Source organism: Globicephala melas, chromosome 18 (genome assembly GCF_963455315.2).
Source record: "Globicephala melas chromosome 18, mGloMel1.2, whole genome shotgun sequence".
Taxonomy (NCBI): domain Eukaryota; kingdom Metazoa; phylum Chordata; class Mammalia; order Artiodactyla; family Delphinidae; genus Globicephala; species Globicephala melas.
In genome coordinates, this window is record NC_083331.1 from 41132767 (window position 1) to 41155417 (window position 22651).

General features: G+C 34.8%; 1 pseudogene; it reads right to left on the reverse strand.

The window, feature by feature from the left end:
• The window catches only part of LOC115845001 (nuclear transcription factor Y subunit alpha-like), a 62097-nt pseudogene extending 41856 nt beyond the window's left edge, over nt 1–20241 (reverse strand).
• Between the last annotated feature and the right edge of the window lie 2410 nt (nt 20242–22651).

Sequence of the window (22651 nt, forward strand, 5' to 3'; positions counted from 1 at the left end):
TTTTATTTTTGTGTATGGTGTTAGGGAGTGTTCTAATCTCATACTTTTACATGTACCTGTCCAGTTTTCCCAGCATCACTTATTGAAGAGGCTGTCCTTTCTCCACTGCACATTCCTGCCTCCTTTTTCAAAGATAAGTTGACCATATGTACGTGGGTTTATCTCTGGGCTTTCTATCCTCTTCCATTGATCTATATTTCTGTTTTTGTGCCTGTACCATACTATCTCGATTACTGTAGCTTTGTAGTATAGTCTGAAGTCAGGGAGCCTGATTCCTCCAGCTCCGTTTTTCGTTCTTAAGATTGCTTTCGCTCTTTGGGGTCTTTTGTGTTTCCATACAAATTGTGATTTTTTTGTTCTAGCTCTGTGAAAAATACCATTGGTAATTTGATAGAGATTGCACTGAATTTGTAGATTGCTTTGGGTATTATAGTCATTTTTACAATATTGATTTTTCCAATCCAATAACATAGTATATGTCTTCATCTGTGTCACCTTTTATTTTTTTCATCACTATCTTTTTCATCATTTTCTGAGAACAGGTCTTTTACCTCCTTAGGTAGATTTATTCCTAGGTACTTTATTCCTTTTTTTTGTGATGGTAAATGTATTGTTTCCTTGATTTCTCTTTCTGATTTTTCATTGTTATTGTATAGGAATGCAAGAGATTTATGTGTATTAATTTTCTATCTTGCAATTTTACCAAATTCATTGATAAGCACTAGTGTTTTCCTGGTAGAATCCTTAGGATTTTTTCTGTATAGTCCCATGTCATCTGCAAACAGTGACTGTTTTACTTCTTCTTTTCCAATTTGGATTCCTTTAATTCTTTTTCTTCTCTGATTGCCATGGCTAGGACTTCCAAAACTATGTTGAATAATAGAGTAGAAAGTGGACATCCATTTCTTCTTCCTGATATTAGAGGAAATTCTTCAGTTTTTCACCATTGAAAATGATGTTTGCTGTGGGTTTGGTTTTTTTGGCCTTTATTATGTTGAGTTATGTTCCCTCTATGTCCACTTTCTGGAGAGTTGTTATCATAAGTGGAGAGTTGCTATCATAAACGGGTGTTGAGAGTTGTTATCATAAATGTGTGCTGTTATTATAAACAACACCCATTTCTGTGTGTTGTTATCTGGAGAGTTGTTATCTTAAATGGGTGTTGAATTTTGTCAAAAGATTTTTTTACAGCTATTGAAATTATCACATTGTTTTTGTTCTTCAATTTTTTAACATGGTGTATCACCCTGATTGATTTGTGGATATTGAAAATTCCTTGCATCCTTGGGGTAAATCTTGCTCGATCGTGGTGTATTAGCCTTTTAATGCGTTGCTGGATTTGCTTTGCTAGTATTTTGTTGAGAATTTTTGGGTCTGTGTTCATTGGTGATATTGGCCTGTAATTTTCTTTCTTTTTGTGTGTGTGTGTGATATCTTTTTCTGGTTTGGTATCAGGGTGATGGTGGCCTCATAGAATGAGTTTGGGAGTGATCCTTCCTCTGCAACTTTTTGGAAGAGTAAGTGTTAGCTCTCTCTAAATGTTTGATAGAGGTCACTTGTGAAGCCATCTTGTCCTGGACTTTTGTTTGTTGGAAGATATTAATCCCTGTTTCAATTTCATTACTTGTGATTTTTTTAATATATATTTTATATTTCTTCCTGGTTCAGTCTTCAAAGTTTGTACATTTCTAAAATTTTGCCACTTTCTTCTAGGTTGTCCATTTTATTGGCATACAGTTGCTGGTAGTAATCTCTTATGATCCTTTGTATTTCTGTGGTGTCAGTTGTAACTTCTCCTTTTTCCTTTCTAGTTTTATTTGTCAACCAACAGATCACTGAAGAAATCAAAGAGGAAATTAAAAAAATACCTAGAGACAAATGACAATGAAAACACAACCCATTTCTTTTAAATGCTGTTTAATCAATTATATGAATATAGCAACCATAAAATAACACATCTATTCACCAGATTTTTTCTTTTAAATATTTTGTCCTTTTCTGTGTGTATAATTCTCCAAGTTTTAAAAGCTCTCATTGTGTAGCCATCACCACAATCAGCATATAAATCAGTGATTCCAAACCTTCTTCCAAGCCAAGAGGTGATCAACATTTTCCTCAACCTCCACCCTCTGGCAACACTGATATTTCCTCTCCTGATAGTATTTTTTTGTTTGTTTTTTACAATATCATATCAATGGAGTTATATTAAATACACATTTTAGAGTGTGGATATTTTTAAATTGAATGATACATTTGTGATTTGTCCATGCTTTGTGTGTTTAATAAGTTAATTCTCTTTAACTTATAGTCATTCTACAGTTTGGTTATGCACTCGCCAGTTGACTGACATTTGGATTTTTACTGGTTTTAGATGATTATATAAATCCACTCTAAACATTTACTTACTGTGTTTAATATGAACATGTTTTTATTTTATTGGGTAAATACCTTGAAGTGGGATTCCTGGAATAATAAGTAAGTGTATGTGTGAACTCATAAGAAACTGCCAAACTGTATTCTAAAATGACTGTACCATTTTGAATTTCCACCACCTATATATGAGTTCCAGAAACTACATCTTATTCAATGCTTGATATTGTCAGGGTTTTCTTTTCATATTATTGTTGCTATTGTTTTGTTTTTCCCATTTCATTAGGTATAATCAATTTATTGTATGTTTAATCTGCATTCCTCTTTTGACTAATGAAATTAAGAAACTTTTTTATGTTTGTCTATTTTCTAATTCATACTGAATTCAATATAGACACTCAATAACACTTTGAAAAAATAAAATTGTTACATATTTTTAGAAATTTATTCTTAGCTTCCCTTATCAGAAAAAAGTAGTTCAGTTCTCATCTCTTTATAAAACTAAAATTATCTTTCACAGTTATGTACTAAAATGAAGATCAAAAAAATGCCAGTAATCAAATGCAGTGAATGTTATAATAGTAAAACTCACCCTAGGGATTATTCTAATGTTACTCTGCTAGATATATTATTAAAAAATTTCTAGTACAAAAATTAACATTTAAGGAAGAAATTATTTATAAATGAGAGAAAATACCACAAATAATCAAGAAATGGGAATGTCTCTGAAAATAAACCTGAAACTTATCATGCTTCCTCAAAATCAACAGATTATGCTTGTTGAACTAGGTTAACATTGGGTACTTCTGAAAACATGAACTCTGTTTGCATCATGTTGCTATAGGAATTTTAGTATCTAGTATTAATCATTATTTTGTAACCATAGCCACATACAATAATTTCAAGTTACTTATGCTTTGGAACATAAAAGAATGCCCTATAGATAGACTCATTGTATTGGAATGATAGTTAAATACTACAAGTTTTGCTAGTTCAAGTTTGACCTACATTTAGCTCAGCAAAGCTAATCAGTTCTAGTCAGCAAAGAACCAGGCCAATCCTTCCAGAAATTTGACTCTTTAATAAGTTTGAAAAAGTAGTAGTACTTTTAAGTGGCTACAGTTAAACAAATCAGTTTATTAATTTTTAATCTACTATCAGTCTCATCCTCTACAGACCTCAACATTTTTTGTATTGGATTCAGTTTTATTCATCCATTTAAGAAGCAAATACTTAAAGCTATTTTGTCTTTGCATTAGACATGCCACATATACATTCTCAACATGATAGGTTTGGAGAAAAAAAGTATATTTGTAGAAATAAAGTATTATTTGAAAATTTTGTCTTGAAATACATACCTATTTAGCCACAATACATTGCATGCATTAATTTAATGTATTTGAATCACATAACAGTTTTGCTTCATTTCCCCTCAATTTAATTCTAGTAAAAAAAAAAAAAGAAAGCTCTCAATGATAAATGATGAATGTTTTGAGAGACTATCAATATATTAGTATTAAGAATGTACAAAACTGATAGTTTTTTAAATAAAAGAACAGCAAATTTTCACTTTCTATGCTGGTGGGAAAATCCTGTATGTGTAGACATACTTAAATGCAAAGACTGTCCACATTTTTATAAGTACAAGATAATTAACTTTTCTTCCACATTTATCATGGATATAAAGATTTATATGCAGCTAAATTTCTTGTTAACTTATAATACAACACATTCTAGATAGTGAATGGGCCCAGTGCAGAAAAGAAATATATATGGCAATCCCACAACCAGAACAACTTTTCTTAGAATTATATCACTTTATTTTGTCTACTGTCTAGTTCATTTTGCCTCTATATCTTCTTTAGATAGGTCCTATATTACAAAATTGAGATTTAAAGTGAGGTTTTATTATACACTACAGAGTTTGAAAATAATTTTTAGATTATTTATTGAAGTCAGCAGTAACATCTAGTGGCCCAAAAATTATTTAAATGGAGGAAAGCTGTTGAAAACCTTTAGGCAACAGAAATAAAGTGACTACATTATTTACCTAGTTTCTATAAACTGACATTTAATAAAGTAATCTTGTGGATGTCAATATATGACAAAATTCTTCCTGTCAGCTACATCTTTAAATCATAAATCTTCTGACATAACTTGTCAAAAGGCTCTATTTAGTATTTGGTATGGAAATATGTCGACAAACAGTACATCCTGGGGATCATATCACCACATTATATATGATATACAACTTCATATCTCAGTAGACTCACATGAGTGATCATTTCTCTCACTTTGCAATTACATAAATTGTGGTTATTTACCTGCTTATATATAGTACTTTGTAACAAATTAAGGAGTTGTTTGCAGGTACATCTGATTACAAAAATCTGTGACTTTCATACTATGCTACATTGTCTCTCTATAGCCTACTACTATCTTCTAACATAGTGATGGAAGAGGGAAATTTTTGTGAAACTTAAAGCATGATGTTGCACAATAACATAGTGCCCGCATGTATTAGGTTTTTTCAGAGAAACAGCACCAATAAACAAAATGTGGTATGTTAACACAATGTAATATTATTCATTCAAAAACAGAAAGGAATTTAGTACTGAACTGAGACATATTACAACATGAATGATCCTTGAAAACATTATGCTGAGTGATAGGAACTAGTCACAAAAAACCCCATATATTATATGATTTAACTTATATGAAATATCCAGACTACATAAATCTATAGAGAAAAAGAGTAGATTAGCTGCTCCTTAGAATGGTGGCCAGAAATAGGGTGTTAAAGGATGATAGCCAAAGGTCATGTGTCTTAATGTGGTGGTAAACATGTTTTAAAATTCACTTAATTGAGGTTGCACATATCATTGAATATGCTAAAATTAACGCATAGTACACTTTAAATGGGTGAGCTTTACAGTTCTCAATAAAGCTTTTTTTAAAAATAAAACTGCTTGACTAAAACAGCAAGGCAAATACACATATTAGCTCTTATTATTATCTATTTTGAGATGTAGCACTTGACACAAACCATTAAATCTTATATTCAGTTTCCTTTGAATTAAACCATATTCTGAGGGTTTTTTTTATCAGAGAAATTATTTACCTGCTTGTCTCTACAAATTCTTTCACTTATATAGTATTCTTTCTAGACAGGAAAATATGTTTAGTGAATATACAACAGTATTTGGATTTATTCATATTCTAAAAACTGTATGTGCCAGTTCACAGTCAATCTGATCACAGACAGTTTGAAACAACTTTTTTCTACTTTAGAGCAAAAGACACATCTTGAAACTATGCAACATTTTAAAAATCATTTGTTAAATTACCCCGGAGTTTTAGCCAATTTATTTGGAAACAAATTGCAGTAATTTTAGTATTTACAGGGATATTGCTGGGTCACTGAATATCAGTGTTTTTAAAGATGACTGTATTTATGTATAGATATAAGAAAAAGAATGAAAAAGATAGTGAATAGAGAGCAAAGTGGCAATTATAACACTCAATTGTCCAACAATAACAATTCAAATGATTGCTAGAATGATTATCATTGCGCTGGCTACAATTTGTCTTCCTTTTCATTTTACTCTTTCATTTTCTGGCCTATATACCCACAATGTAGATTCTTCAAAAGATACTATTTTATTCCCTACCAACTTTTTTTGCTACAATTATTTACATTTTGAACATTTGCTCTAAATGAATGTTTCTTTGCCACTTATTCTATATCAAGGTTTCTGTTTGCCTTTCCTGTTCCCATTGCCTTTCCTTCCCATGTTTATGTTGTGGACAGCTAGACAACGACTTCACAGTCATTACAACCCATCTGTAATTGAAATTTATGTAAATCACCTCTGATTATCCACGATCACCAAAATTACAAACATTTTTTCAAATGTTCAAGATTACACTCTCCTGCTTCATATATACAATTTTCCTGACCTTTTCTGGTGATTTTGATGAAAGAATTCATGAAATTGAATTGATTGAAAGGTAAATTTGACACAGTTATTGTGAATGAAAAATATTGCTTGCCATATCAGTAAACAAAGGACGTTGCAGCCATCAAGACATCACATTACAGCTGCCCCTATGGTGAGCCCTGGGGGAACTCAGGATAGAAATATAATTCCTACCATCAAATCATCAGACACTGTAGCCACCCCCCACCCCCTTGGTGATTGTGCATCCTGAGGAAACTCAGAATGAGAAAACACAGGGTACTGTATCCAGATAGCTGAGGTACATATCAAAGGAATGATTTCAGTGAGCCCAGACTCTTGCATCTTCCCATATATAGAAAAGCACTAAATTCCTTAACTTGAAATATCTGGTTTTCTTTAATTAACAGTAATCTTATGATGTTCTGACTACCTGGCCTTTGTTCTGACTACCTGGCCAGGATCCTACGTATCCTGGTTTCCTCCTTGCCTCTTCAGAGCAGTCTCTCAGAGTTATCTGAGATGCTGTATGCCAGGCTTAAGTCTTCAGTTTTGCCCCCTGAATAAAACATAAGTTGCAACTTTTAGGTTGTGCACTTTTTTCAGTCAACAATATCATCTATTTGAATAAAAATAAAAACTTTTTTTTACCAAATTTTGTGCATGATAGAACATCACAGCTGTTATTCTGTTCTTAATCACTGCACTGATTTAAATGAAGGCTATACATTTATACAGAATCTGAATAAATTACAAGTTTGGACTACCTCTGTATTTTGGAAAGCCTATATTTTCTAAAACCATACACACAGTTTTAGTATTAAAATATATATCTTTTAAAGCTGCATACCTCAACAAAGGCATTTATTTATATTAATACCACAGCTAGGCTTAGTTATGAGAAAATTGTTAAAAGTATTTTAGAATTTTCTGTTTGATATGAAGCATAGAACAAGACCTTATAATGTAGCCCACTTTTTTCCTCTCAATTAGTGTCAAATATAATCAAATGTGTATAATCAGGTACTCTAGAAAAATTACCAGTAATCAGATTTTATATTAAATTGATATTCAGATTTGTGATTTGTGAACCTTATTCATTTATTAAACCTTATTCATATATTTATAAAAATTAAAAAGTATAATTTTTGAACTTTTAAGAGAAAAAAATCAAACAATTTTTAATGATTAAAAATAGTAATGCAGGGGCTTCCCTGGTGGCGCAGTGGTTGAGAGTCTGCCTGCGGATGCAGGGAATACGGGTTTGTGCCCCGGTCCGGGAAGATCCCACATGCTGCAGAGTGGCTAAGCCCATGAGCCATGGCCACTGAGCCTGCACATCCGGAGCCTGTGCTCTGCAACAGGAGAGTACACAACAGTAAGAGGTCCATGTACCGCAAAAAAAAAAAATAAAAGGAAAAAAGAAAAAAAGAAAAAAATAGCAATGCAATGAATAATTTTAGTGTCCAAATCTAACAAAAAGTAAGGATGTTAACAAACTTGGCAAACACTATGGTTGTGTCAAAAGGTTCAGGAGTCAAAGTAAAGTGGATCCTGCTGGCCAGAAGAAGTAATTTATGCTTGAGTAAGAACTGCGATGAATTAAAACTCATCAAATATGTTTAAACTCATGAGTTTCTAATGATGCTTAGATAAGAAAACAAAACCAGTTAGTCAAGTTCTAAGACATTAGGGAGACAATTCCTTATCTAGACAACTTGTTAAATAGGAAAGAAAAAATGAAGGTATTTCTCCTCCTATCCTATATCAACTATACCAAAGAATAATAGAAGAGTAACTAAATAATATAAAAGACCATCTTTTTATAAATATTATAATATTTATGTACACTCATGCTAAAAATGAAAACCGAAGATGTAGTAATGACTTAAAAGACATAAATTTGAGAAGCAGTGAATGCTAATATCATAAAAAGAAAGACAACCATTACATACTACCTGATAAAAGAACAAAACCACCAATTTTCTTGTCAAATAAATCAAATCTAAGTCTGGATCCACCTTCCTTTTTTTTTTTTTTTTTTTTTTAATAAAAGATTGACACCAGAGGAACCTGTAGAACTTCACAATGAATTTGTAATCTGTAAATTATAGAGAGTGGGATATTCTAAAAAGTAATGGACTGGGTTTGTCAAAAACTAAATTATTTCCTGCAGAAGTTAATTCTCTGACAGGCTTACTAAAAGACATGCTGATTTTTAAAGCCTGACAATCTATTACATACTCAATTTTTTCAAAGAGATATTTCAACTCATACTTTCTTGAAGATAGCCAGGAAGTTACATCTGCATGGCTCCACCTTGGCTATTCTCTCCTCAATCTAAGGGTTTCTTTGATTCCAGAGTGCATTATTGAAATCATGTTTGTGGTAACTACAGTGTGGGGGAGGGGCGGTATAACCACATTTTTTTTTTTTTTAGTGTAATATTAGTTTTCTCTACAAAATGGCAAAATAAGTATGCCATATTCAGTTACATTAGACTAAATTTCTGGAAGTTTTTTTCCTGTTTTTCATCTTGAAGAAAATGTAGCATATTCCACAGCTACAAGACAAAAAGACAATAAATTTTTTTTTATAATTACATTGTTTTCAGTTTAATAAATGATTATTTTTCATTGGAAACCTCCATATTAGACAAATTACTATTCTTCCTTACTATTTCTTTCTTCTAGAATGGCATAGAATTGACTAAATAGCACCCATTAGATATTTCCAATTGTGTTCATGCAGCTCTGGTCTCCCAAAAGTCTATAGATGTGTTACAATCTGTGCCATGTTTATACACTGACAAACTAAAATCAGAAATCTGAAGCAACTTTCCATATTGGTACGATTGAGGTATCTGAAATTTTTTCAGCTTACTCTTTGACTACGATTCCTTCTGTTTTATATTTTTATAAAAGTACCTGACTCCAGCCAGCTCCACCAAGAATCAAACTAAGGCTTTTGGCAGCATGCTTGAGTAGTGATTTGGATGGGGACTTAGGTACCTTTACAATTTTTTCTCAGCTTTATTGATATAGAGTTAACATGTAATATTATATTTGCCCAAAGTATGCGACATAGTCATTTGATATACGTATATATTGTGGAATGATCACCACAGTAGGTTTAGTTAACATCCATCACCTCATGTAGTTACAGTTTATGTGTGTGTGTGACTGCTTTTAAGATTTACTCTCTTTGCAACTGCTGCTTTTTTAGTTGAAATATGTGTCAGTGACCTACAACACCATGTTAGTTCACAACATAGTTATTCAATATTTTTATACATTGCAAAAAGGTCTATAAGTCTAGTTACCACTTGTCAACAAAGTTATTAAGATATTATTGATGATATTCCCCAAGGTGTCCATGTCATTCCCATGACTCATATATCGTGTAATCAAGTTTGTATACCTTAAACTCCCTCATCTATTTCACTCATCATTCCACCTCACTGCCCTCTGGCAACCACGTGTTTCATTTTTGTATCTGTGATTTGTTTCTATTTTGTTATATTTGTTCATTTCTTCTGTTTTTCAGTTGTTCCATGCAGCATGCAGGATCTTAGTTCCCAACCATGGATCGAACCCACAGCACCTGAAGTAGAAGTGCAGAGTTAACCACTGGACCACCAAGGATGTCCCATCTTCTGACTTTTAGATTCCGCTTGTGAGTGGAATCATATGGTTTTTATGGTTCTCTGTCTGACGTAATTCACCTCTACATCCATTCATGTTGATCCAAATGGCAAAATGTTGTTATTTTAGTATGGCTGAGTAATACTGCATACACACACACACACACACACACACACACACACACACACACACACACACATATATATATATACACACACACACACACACACATACCACATATTCCTTTTACATTCATCTATCAATAGACACGTAATTACTTCAATTTCTTAGTTATTGTAAATAATGCTGCTATGAACATTGGGGTGCAAATATCTTTTTCAAGTAATGATTTCATGTTTTCAGATGAATACCCAAAAGTGGAATTGCTTTATCATATGGGAGTTCTAGGTTTAATTCTTGAGGAAACTCCATACTGTTTTCCATAGTACTGCAAAAATTTATAGTCACAAAAACAGTGCATGAGGGTTTGCTTTACTCCACATCTTTGCCAACACTTGTTATTTGTTGACCTTTTGATCATGGCCATTCTGGTAGGTGTGAGGTGATCTCTTATTGTGGTTTTAAGTTGCATTTCCCTGATGATTAGTGATGTCGAACATCTTTCTTTTCTCATGTCTGTTGGCCATCTGTCTGTCTTCTTTAAAAAACGTCTGTTCAGTTCCTCTGCCCATATTTTATTGGGTTGTTTTTTTCTTTTTCTTGACATCAAGTTGTATGAGTCCTTTGCATATTTTGGATATTAACCCCTTAGAGATGTATCTTTTGCAAATATCTTCTCCCATGCAGGAGGTGTTTTTTTTTTTTTTATTCTTTTTTATTTTGTTCATAGTCTCCTTCACTATGCAAAAGTTATTTAGATTGATGTAGTACTATTTATTTTTTATTTTGTTTCTCTTGCCTGAGGAGACATTTCCAAAAAATTACTGCTAAGGCCAATGTCAAAAAACATACTGCTTATGTTTTATTCTAGTATTTTTATGGTTTTACATCTAAGATTTAAGCTTTTGTCTATTTCAAGTTTAATTTTGTATATTGTGTAAGAAAGTAGTCCAGTTTGATTCTTTTGCATGGAACTGTTCAGTTTTCCCAACATGATTGATTAGAGGCTATTGTTTTGCCATTATATATTCATGCATTTTTTGTCATAGAATAATTGAACATCTAAGTGTGGCTTCATATAGACTATTTTGTTTCATTGAGCTATGTGTCTACTTTTGTGCCAGTTCTAAACTGTTTTGATTGCTATAGCTTTTAGTATAATTTGAAATCAGGAAGTGTGATAAACTTTGTTTTTCTTTCTCAAGAACATTTGTTGTGGCATTCAGGGTCTTTTGTGTTTCTATACAAATTTTAGAATTACTTTTTTAGTCCTGTGAAAAATTTCACTGGTTTTTAATAGAAATTGTATTGAGTCTGTAGATTGCTAGGGTGGTATGGTCATTTTAGCTGTACTGATTCTTCCAATCAATGAGCATTGTATATCTTCCCATTTGTTTGGGTTGCCTTCAGTTTCTGTCATCAATGTCATAGATTTTTGAGTGCAGGCCATTGGCCTCCTTATTTAGATTTACTCCTATGTATTTTATTATTTTTAATGCAATTGTAATAAGGCTGTTTTCTTAATTTCTCTTTGTGATAATTTATTGTTAGTGTATAGAATGCAGCAGAATTCTGCATCTTAAATTTGTATCCTTCAACTTTGCTGAATTTATTTATTTGTCCTAATAGTTTTTCGTGGTGGTGCCTTTAGGATTTTCTGTATATAGTACTATGTCATGTGCAAACAGTGACAGTTTTAATTTCATTCCAATTTGGATTTCTTTTACACCTTTTTCTTGTCTGATTGCTAAGGCTAAGACTTCCAATACTATGTTGAATAGAAGTGGTGATAGTGGACAACCTTGTCTTATTCCTGATCTTATGGGAATTTTTTCAGCTTTTCACCATTGAGTATGTTGTTAAGTGTGGGCTTGTCATATAAGGCCTTTATTACATTAAGGTACGTTCCATCTATGTCCACTTTTATGAGAGTTTTTATCATAAATCGATCTTGAATTTTGTCAAAAGCTGTTTCTTCACGCTTTCCTGGTGGCATAGTGGTTGAGAGTCCACTTGCCAATGCAGGGGACATGGGTTCGTGCCCCAGTCTGGGAAGATTCCACAGGCCGTGGAGCGGCTAGGCCTGTGAGTCATGGCCACTGAGCCTGAACATCCGGAGCCTGTGCTCTGCAAAGGGAGAGGCCACGTAATGAAAAAAAAAAAAAAAAAGCTGTGTCTTCATCTGTTGAGATGGTTATATGGTTTTTATTCTTCAATTTGTTAATGTAATATATCACAGTGATTGATTTGCAAATATTGAAACATTCTTGCATCACTGGGATAAATCCCACTTGATCACAGTGTATGATCCTTTTAATATACTGTTGAATTTGGTTTGCTAATTTTTTAGGGGATTTTTGCATTTGTTTTCATTGGTGATGTTGACCTGGAATTTTGTGTGTGTGTTTTGTGTGTGTGTGTGCATGTGTGTGTGTGGAATTTCTTTGTCTGGTTTTGTTTTCCAGGTGATGCTGACCTTGTGGAAGGAGTTTAGAAGCTTTCCTTTTTCTTTAATTTTTTTGAATAATTTGAAATATATAGATGTTAACTCTTATTTAAATAATTTGTAGAATTCACCCATGAAACCTTCTGGCTCCAGACCTTTGTTTGTTGTCAGTTTTATGAATAACAATTCAACTTCCACTGGTAATTGGTCTGTTCATATTTTCCATTTATTCCTGATTCATTCTTTTAAGATTGAATTCTAAGAATTTCTTCTAAGTTGTCCATTATATCGTTGTATTAATGTCAAAATTCTTTGTATTTCTGAGGCAGCAGTTGGGACTTCTCTTTCATGTTTTATTTATTTGGGTGCTCTCTTTTTTTTTTTCTTGATGCATATTGCTAAAGGTTTATAAATTTTGTTTATCTTTTCACACAACCAGCTCTTGGTTTCATTAATCTTTTCTATTGATTTTTAGTCTCAATTGTATTTATTACTGCTGTGATCTTTATCATTCATTCCTTCTACTACATTTGGGTCCCTTTTTTAAATTCTTCTTTTTATAGTTTATTTGGGTGTAAGGTTAGTTTATTTATTTGAGATTTTTATTGTTTTCTGAGGTAAGGATGTATGGTTATACACTTTGCTCTTAGCATTTTGGCTGTGTCCCATAGATTCTGGGTTATTGTACTCTCATTTTCATTTGTCTGCAATTATGCCTTGACTTCATTTTTTGATATCTTCAGTGACCCATGGGCTGTCTAGCAGAATATTGTTTAGCCTCCAACTGTTTGTGTTTTTTGTAGTTTTTTTCTTATACTTTATTTTTAGCCCCATAGTGTCATAGTTGGAAAAGATGCTTGATATTATTTCAATCTTTTAAAATTTATTGACTTGCTTTATGTCCCTAGCATGTGATCTATCTTGAAGAATATTCCATTTCCAGTTGAAAAAAAAGTATATTCTGCTGCTTTGGGGTGGGATATCCTACATATATCAGTTAAGCTTATCTGGTCTAATGTGTCATTTAAAGCCAATGTTTCCTTATTGATTTTTTGTCCTCATGATTTGTCCAGGATCTGTTACATCTGGTCTGTTACATCACTTGAGGTAAGTGTAGTGTTAATGTCACTTACTATTATTGTGTTGCTGTCAATTTATCCCTTTATGTTTGTTAATATTTGCTTGATGTATTTAGGAGCGCCTATGTTGGGTGCATATATATTTGCAATGATCATATCTTCTATTGGATTGATCTCTTTATTATGATGTAGCTCCTTTCTTTGTTTTTTATTACCATCTTTGTATAAGTATTGCTACTTCAACTTTCTTTTTGTTTGTTTCCACTTGCAAATAATACTTCTTTCCATTCTGTCATATTCAGTCTGTGTCTTGAATTCTGTAGTGAGTCTTTTGTAAGCAGCATATAGATGGGTCCCGTTTTTTATCCATTGAGCCACTCTATGACTTTTGCTTGGAGCATTTAGTCCATTTTCGTTTAAAGTAATTATTGACATGTATGTAGTTATTGTCATTTTGTTCATTGCTTTGCATTTGTTTTTGTAGTTCTTATATGTCCCTTTTTTCTTTTCTTGCTCTTCTCCCTTGTGATTTGATGATTATCTTTAATATGTTTGGATTTTCTCATCACTTGTGTGAATATTTATTATAAATTTTTGGTAGGTTTTTCTTATGTTATTATATTTAGTTATTTTTATTATTACTTTATCTATTTATTATATATATTTGGTTTGTGGTTACCATGAGTTATATATAGCAAAACTTATATACATGTGATTAATTTGTGCCTCTTATGTTCAAACACATTTTAACAACCCTGCATTTTTAATCCCCCCCACAACATTTAATGTTTTTGACATCATATATTACATTTTTTATTTTGTGTGTCCCTTAACTACTTATTGCAGATATATGTGAATTTACATCTTTTGTTTTTAATCTTCCTACTAGCTTTCTAAGTAGTTGATTTACTATATTTACTTTATTTTTTCCTATACCAGTAAGAGTGTTCCTTTCATAATTTTGATATTTCTAGTTGTTGTCTTTTCCATTTAAAGAAGTCCCTTTAATATTGCTTGTAAAGCCAACTTAGGAACAGTGAAATATTTAGATTTTGATTGTCTATAAAACTATTTATCTCTACTTCATATCTGAATAGTAGTTTTGACACACAGTGTATTCATTTTTTTTTCTTTTTTTGTACATTTCTTGTACTTTCAGTACTTTGAATATATATATATATATATATATTACAACTTTATTGGAGTATAATTGCTTTACAATGGTGTGTTAGTTTCTGCTTTATAACAAAGTGAATCACTTATACATATGTTCCCATATCTCTTCCCTCTTGCATCTCTCTCCCTCCCACCCTCCCTATCCAAGCCCTCTAGGTGGTCACAAATCACCAACCTGATCTCCCTGTGCTATGAGGCTTCTTCCCACTAACTATCTATTTTAAGTTTGGTAATGTATACATGTCCGTGCAACTCTCTCACTTTGTCACAGCTTACCCTTCCCCCTCCACATATCCTCAAGTCCACTCTCTAGTAGGTCTGGGTCTTTATTCCTGTCTTATACCTAGGTTCTTAATGACATTTTTTTTTTCTTAAATTTCATATATATGCGTTATCATAAGGTATTGGTCTTTCTCTTTCTGACTTACTTCACTCTGTATGACAGACTCTAGGCCCATCTACCTCATAACAAATAGCTCAATTTCGTTTCTTTTTATGGCTGAGTAATATTCCATTGTATATATGTGCCACATCTTCTTTATCCATTCATCTGATGATGGACATTTAGGTTGTTTCCATCTCCTTGCTATTAAAATAGAGCTACAATGAACAATTTGGTACATGACTCTTTTTGAATCATGGTTTTCTCAGGGTATATGCGCATTAGTGGGATTTATGGGTCATATGGCAGTTCTATTTGTAGTTTTGTAAGGAACCTCCATACTGTTCTCCATAGTGGCTGTACCAATTCACATTCCCACCAGCAGTACAAGAGTGTTCCCTTTTCTCCACACCCTCTCCAGCATTTGTTGTTTATAAATTTTTTGATAATGGCCATTCTGACTGGTGTGACATGATATCTCATTGTAGTTTTGATTTGCATTTCTCTAATGATTAATGGTGTTGAGCATTCTTTGATGTGTTTGTTGGCAGTCTGTATATCTTCTTTGGAGAAATGTCTATTTAGGTGTTCTGACCATTTTTGGATTGGATTGTTTGTTTTTTTGTTATTGAGCTGCATGGGCTGCTTGTAAATTTTGAAGACTAATCCTTTATCAATTGTTTCATTTGCAAATATTTTCTCCCATTTTGAGGGTTTCCTTTTGGTCTTGTTTATGGTTTCCTTTGCTGTACAAACGCTTTGAAGTTTCATTAGGTCCCATTTGTTTACTTTTGTTTTTACTTCCATTTCTATAGGAGGTGGGTCATAAAGGATCTTGCTGTGATTTATGTCATAGAGTGTGCTGCCTATGATTTCCTCCAAGAGTTTGATAGTTTCTGGCCTTACATTTAGGTCTTTAATCCATTTTAGCTTATTTTTGTGTATGGTGTCAGGGAGTGATCTAATCTCATACTTTTACATGTACCTGTCCAGTTTTCCCAGCACCACTTATTGAAGAGGCTGTCCTTTCTCCACTGTACATTCCTGCCTGCTTTATCAAAGATACGGTGACAATATGTGCATGGGTTTATCTCTAGGCTTTTTATCCTGTTCCATTGATCTATCTTTCTATTTTTGTGCCAGTACCATACTGTCTTGATTACTGTAGCTTTGTAATACAGTGTAAAGTCAGGGAGCCTGATTCCTCCAGCTCCGTTTTTTGTTCTCAAGATTGCTTTGGATATTTGGGATCTTTTGTGTTTCTATACAAATTGTGAAATTTTTTGTTCTATTTCTGTGAAAAATGCCAGAGGTAGTTTGATGGGGATTGCATTGAATCTGTAGATTGCTTTGGGTAGTACAGTCATTTTCACAATGTTGATTCTTCCAATCCAAGAACATGGTGTATCTCTCCATCTATTTGTATCATCCTTAATTTCTTTCATCAGTGTCTTATAATTTTCTGCATACAGGTCTTTTGTCTCCTTAGTTAGGTTTATTCCTAGATATTTTATTATTTTTGTTGCAATGGTAAATGGGAGTGTTTTCTTGATTTCACTTTCAGATTTTTTATCATTTATCATACGAATGCCAGAGATTTCTGTGCATTGATTTTATATCCTGCTACTTTACAAATCCATTGATTAGCTCTAGAAGTTTTCTGGTAGCATCTTTAGGATTCTCTATGTATAGTATCATGTCATCTGCAAACAGTGACAGCTTTACTTCACCTTTTCCAATTTGGATTCCTTTTATTTCCTTTTCTTCTCTGATTGCTGTGGCAAAAACTTCCAAAACTATGTTGAATAAGAGTGGTGAAAGTGGGCAACCTTGTTTTGTTCGTGATCTTAGTGGAAATGCTTTCAGTTTTTCACCATTGAGGACGTTGTTGGCTCTGGGTTTGTAATGTATGGCCTTTATTAAGTTGAGGAAAGTTCCCTCTATGCCTACTTTCTGCAGGGTTTTTATCATAAATGGGTGTTGAATTTTGTTGAAAGCTTTCTCTGCATCTATTGAGAAGACCATATGGATTTTCTCCTTCATTTTGTTAATATGGTGTATCACATTGTTTGATTTGCATATATTAAAGAATCCTTGCATTCCTGGAATAAACACCACTTGATCATGGTGCATGATACTTTTAATGTGCTGTTCGATTCTGTTTGCTAGTATATTGTTGAGGATTTGTGCATCTATGTTCATCAGTGATATTGGCCTGTAGTTTTCTTTCTTTGTGACATCCTTGTGTGGTTTTGGTATCAGGGTGATGGTGGCCTCGTAGAATGAGTTTGGGAGTGTTTCTCCCTCTGCTATATTTTGGAAGAGTTTGATAGAATGTTTGATAGAATTCGCCTGTGAAGCCATCTGGTCCTGGGCTTTTGTTTGTTGGAAGATTTTTTTTTTTTTTTGGCAGTACGTGGGCCTCTCACTGCTGTGGCTTCTCCTGTTGCGGAGCACAGGCTCTGGATGCGCAGGCTCAGCGGCCATGGCTCACGGGCCCAGCCGCTCTGCGGCACATGGGATCTTCCTGGACCGGGGCACGAACTCGCGTCCCCTGCATCTGCAGGTGGACTCTCAACCACTGCGCCACCAGGGAAGCCCTGTTGGAAGATTTTTAATCACAGTTTCAATTTCAGTGCTTGTGATTGGTTTGTTCATATTTCTATTTCTTCCTGATTCAGTCATGGCAGGTTGTGCATTTCTAAGAGTTTGTCCATTTCTTACAGGTTGTCCATTTTATTGGCATTGAGTTGCTTGTAGTAATCTCTCATGATCTTTTGTATTTCTGCAGTGTCAGTTATTACTCCTCCTTTTTCATTTCTAATTCTATTGATTTGAGTCTTATCTCTTTTTTTCTTGAGGAGTCTGGCTAATGGTTTATCAATTTTGTTTACCTTCTCAAAGAACCAGATTTTAGTTTTATTGATTTTTACTATCATTTCCTTCATATCTTTCTCATTTATTTCTGATCTGATCTTTATGATTTCTTTCCCTCTGCTACCTTTGGTGTTTTTTTGTTCTTCTTTCTCTAATTGCTTTAGGGCAAGGTGAGTTTGTTTTTTCAAGATGTTTCTTGTTTCTTAAAGTAGGATTGTATTGCTGTAAACTTCCCTCATGTTTTGCTTGTCTGTAAAGCTTTTAATTTCTCCATCAAATCTGAATGAGATCCTTGCTGGGTAGAGTAATCTTGGTTGCAGGTTTTTCTCCTTCATCACTTTAAATATGTCCTGCCAGTCCCTTCTGGCTTGTAGGGTTTCTGCTGTAAGATCAGCCATTAAACTTATGGGGATTCCCTTGTGTGTTATTTGTTGTTTATCCCTTGCTGCTTTTAATATGTTTTCTTTTTATTTAATTTTTGAAAGTTTGATTAATATGTGTCTTGGTGTGTTTCTCCTTGGATTTATCCTGTATGGGACTCTCTTTTCTTCCTGGACTTGATTACTCTTTCCTTTATCATATTAGGGAAGTTTTCAAATATAATCTTTTCAAATATTTTCTCAGTTATTTTCTTTCTCTCTTCTTCTTCTGGAACACCTATAATTCGAATGTCGGTGCATTTAGTGTTGTCCCAGAGGTCTCTGAGACTGTCCTCAGTTCTTTTCATTCTTTTTTCTTTATTCTGCTTTGCAGTAGTTATTTCCACTATTTTATCTTCCAGGTCACTTATCCGTTTTTCTGTCTTAGTTATTCTGCCATTGAACTTTTCTAGAGTATTTTTAATTTATTTATTGTGTTGTTCATCATTGCTTGTTTCATCTTTAGTTCTTCTAGTTCCTTGTTAAATGTTTCTTGCCTTTTCTCTATTCTATTTCCAAGGTTTTGGATCATCTTTACTATCATTATTCTGAATTGCTTTTTAGGTAGACTGCCTAATCCCTCTTCATTTGCTAGGTCTGGTGGGTTTTTATCTTGCTCCTTCATCTGCTGTGTGTTTTTGTCTGTCTTCTCATTTTGGTTATCTTACTGTGTTTGGGGTCTCCTTTTTGCAGGCTTCAGGTTCATTTTTCCCATTGTTTTTTGTGTCTGTCCCCGGTTGTTAAGGTTGGTTCAGTGGGTTGTGTAGGCTTCCTTGTGGAGGGGACTAGTGCCTGTATTCTGGTGGATCAAGCTTGATCTTGTCTTTCTGGGGGGCAGGTCCACGTCTGGTTGTGTGCCTTGGGGTGTCTGTGGACTTATTATGATTTTAGGCAGCCTCTCTGCTAATGGGTGGGGTTGTGTTCCTGTCTTGTTAGTTGTTTGGCATAGGTTGTCCAGCACTGTAGCTTGCTGGTCATTGAGTGAAGTTGGGTGTTGGTGTTGAGATCGAGATATCTGGGAGATTTTCACCGTTTTATATTATGTGGAGCAGGGAGGTCTCTTGTGGACCAGTGTCCTGAAGTTGGCTCTCTCACCTCCGAGGCACAGCACTGAATCCTGGCTGAAGCAACAAGAGCCTTTCATCCACACGTCTTAGATTAAAAGGAGAAAAAGTAGAAAAAGAAAGAAAGAAAGAAGGAGGATAAAATAAAATAAGGTAAATTAAAATAATGTTATTAAATTAAAAAAATAATTATTAAGAAAAAATTTTTTTGAAAAGTTAAAACAAAAATAGACAAATATAACCCTAGGACAAATGGTGAAAGCAAAGCTATACCAAAAGAATTTCACACAGAAGCATACACATACACACTCACAAAAAGAGGAAAAGGGGAAAAAATCATAAATCTTCCTCTCAATGTCCACCTCCTCAATTTGGGATGATTCATTGTGTATTCAGATATTCCACAGTTGCAGGGTTCATCAAGTTGACTGTGAGGATTTAATCCACTGATCTTGAGGTTGCTGGGAGAGATTTCCCTTTCTCTTCTTTGTTCCCACAGCTCCCAGCGTTCAGCTTTGGATTTGGCCCTGCCTTTGCATGTAGGTCGCCCGAGGGTGTCTGTTCTTCTCTCAGACATGATGGGGTTAAAGAAGCCGCTGATTTGGGGGCTCTGGCTCACTCAATGCGGGAGGCGGGAAGGTTATGGATTGCAGGGCGATACTGCGGCGGCAGAGGCCGGCATGACATTGCACCAGACTGAGGCATGCCGTGCATTCTCCCAGGGAAGTTGTCCCTGGATCCTGGAACCCTGGCAGTGGCGAGCTGCACAGGCTCCCTGGAAGGGGTGTGTGGATAGTGACCTGTGCTCGCCCACAGGCTTATTGGTGCGGCGGCAGCAGCCTTAGCGTCTCATGCCCATCTCTGTGATCCATGCTGTTAGCCATGGTTTGCACCCTTCTCTAGAGCTCCTTTAAGAAGCGCTCTTTATCCCCTCTCCTCACACACCAGGAAACAAGAGGGAAGAAAAAGTCTCTTGCATCTTCGGCAGCTCCAGACTTTTTCCTGTACTCCCTCCTGGTTAGCCGTGGTGCACTAACCCCTTCAGGCTGTGTTCTCACTGCCAGTCCTCTCCCTGCGCTCCGACCAAAGCCCGAACCTCAGCTCCCAGCCCCGCCCACCCCGTCAGCAGGTAAGCTGACAAGCCTTTCGGGCTGGTGAGTGCTGGTCATCACCGATCCTCTGTGCAGGAATCTCTCCACTTTGCCCTCCACATCCCTGTGGCTGCACTGTCCTCCGGGGCTCAGAAGCTCTCCCCTTCTGCCACCCACAGTCTCTGCCCATGAAGGGGTTTCTAGTGTGTGGAAACCTTTCCTCCTTCATGGCTCCTTCCCACTAGTGCAGGTCTCGTCCCTATTCTTTTGTCTCTGTTTATTCTTTTTTCTTTTTCCCTACCCAGGTACGTGGGGAGTTTCTTGCCTTTTGGGAGGTCTGAGGTCTTCTGCCTGTGTTCAGTAGGTGTTCTGTAGGAGTTGTTCCACATGTAGATGTATTTGTGATGTATCTGAGGGGAGGAAGGTGATCTCCGCGTCCTACTCTTCCACCATCTTCCCCCTCTCTCACTTTGAATATATTGTGCCTTTCCATTCTGGCCTGCAAATGTTTTGCTACAAAGTCAGCTGAAAGACTTATGGGAGTTTCCTTGTATATAAATAGTATATTTTAATTCTTCATCTTTATTTTTTTGCTATTTTAATTAGAGCATTTTGGTGTGTTCCTCTTTGGTTTAATCTTGTTTGGAACTCTCTGTGCTTCCTGAACCTGGATGTCTGATATTTTTCCTAGTTAAGCAAGTTTTTAGATACAGTAAGCCCCCTACATACGAATGAGTTCTATTCTGAGAGCATGTTCATGGGTCCAATTTTTTCTTTAAGTCCAACAAAGTTAGCATAGGTACCCAACTAACACAACTGGCTATTATACTACTGAACTGTAATAGGTTTATAATACTTTTCACACAAATTGATACATATAAAACAAACACAAGAAGTAAACATTTTTAAATTTTACAGTACAATACCTTGAAAACTACAGTAGTACAGTACAATAGCTGGCACTTCTTAGCAGTACCAGCTACATCACCACTGCTTTTACACTTGCTTCTTGACATCCTGGGCTTGAAGTAAAGATACTGTAGTACTGTACTCTATATAGTACTCTACAATAAAGTACACAAAAGCACAACCACTTGTAGAGGATGCACACACATGAAAACGTACACCAGACATGTGAACTAACTTACATGACTGGACATGAGAACATTCTTTTGCATCTTTGAAAGTTCACAACTTGAAGGTTCATATGTAGGGGACTTACTGTATTATATCTTCCAATATGTTCTCTGCCCCTTTCTCTCTCTCTTTTCCTTCTGGTTCCCCTTTAAAGTGAATGTTAGTATGCTTAATATTGTCTCTGAGGTCTCTTAATCTGCTCTCATTTTTAAATTTTTATTTATCTATTTATTTATTTATCTATCTATTTATTTATTAGTTTGGAAGATTTTCACTACTCTGTCTTTAAGTTCGTTGATCCATTCTTCTGTATTAATTAATGTACTATTAATTCCTTCTAGTGTTTTTTTTTTGTGTGTGTGTGGTACACGGGCCTCTCACCATTGTGACCTCTCCCATTGTGGAGCACAGGCTCCAGCTGCACAGACTCAGCAGCCATGGCTCACAGACCCATCTGCTCTGCGGCATGTGGTATCTTCCCAGACCGGGGCATGAACCCGTGTCCCTTGAATTGGCAGGCAGACTCTCAACCACTGCACCACCAGGGAAGCCCTTTTTAGGGTATTTTTCAATTCAGTTATTGTATTCTTAACTCTGGTTCTTTTTTATATTTTAAATCTTTGTTAACCTCATTGTGTTCATCCATTTTCTCAAGCTTGTTCAGCATTTTTATGATCATTATCTTGAACTCTTTATCATGTAGATTGTTTACCTACATTTTGCTTATCTCTTCTGCTGGGATTTTATCTTGTCCATTTGTTTGGAACATATTCCTCTATTGCTTCATTTTGCCTAATTCCTTGTTTTTATCTCTATGTATTATGTCAGTAGGTTACATTTCCCAATTATCAAGAAGAGACCTCATATGGGAGAAGTTATAAGGAGGC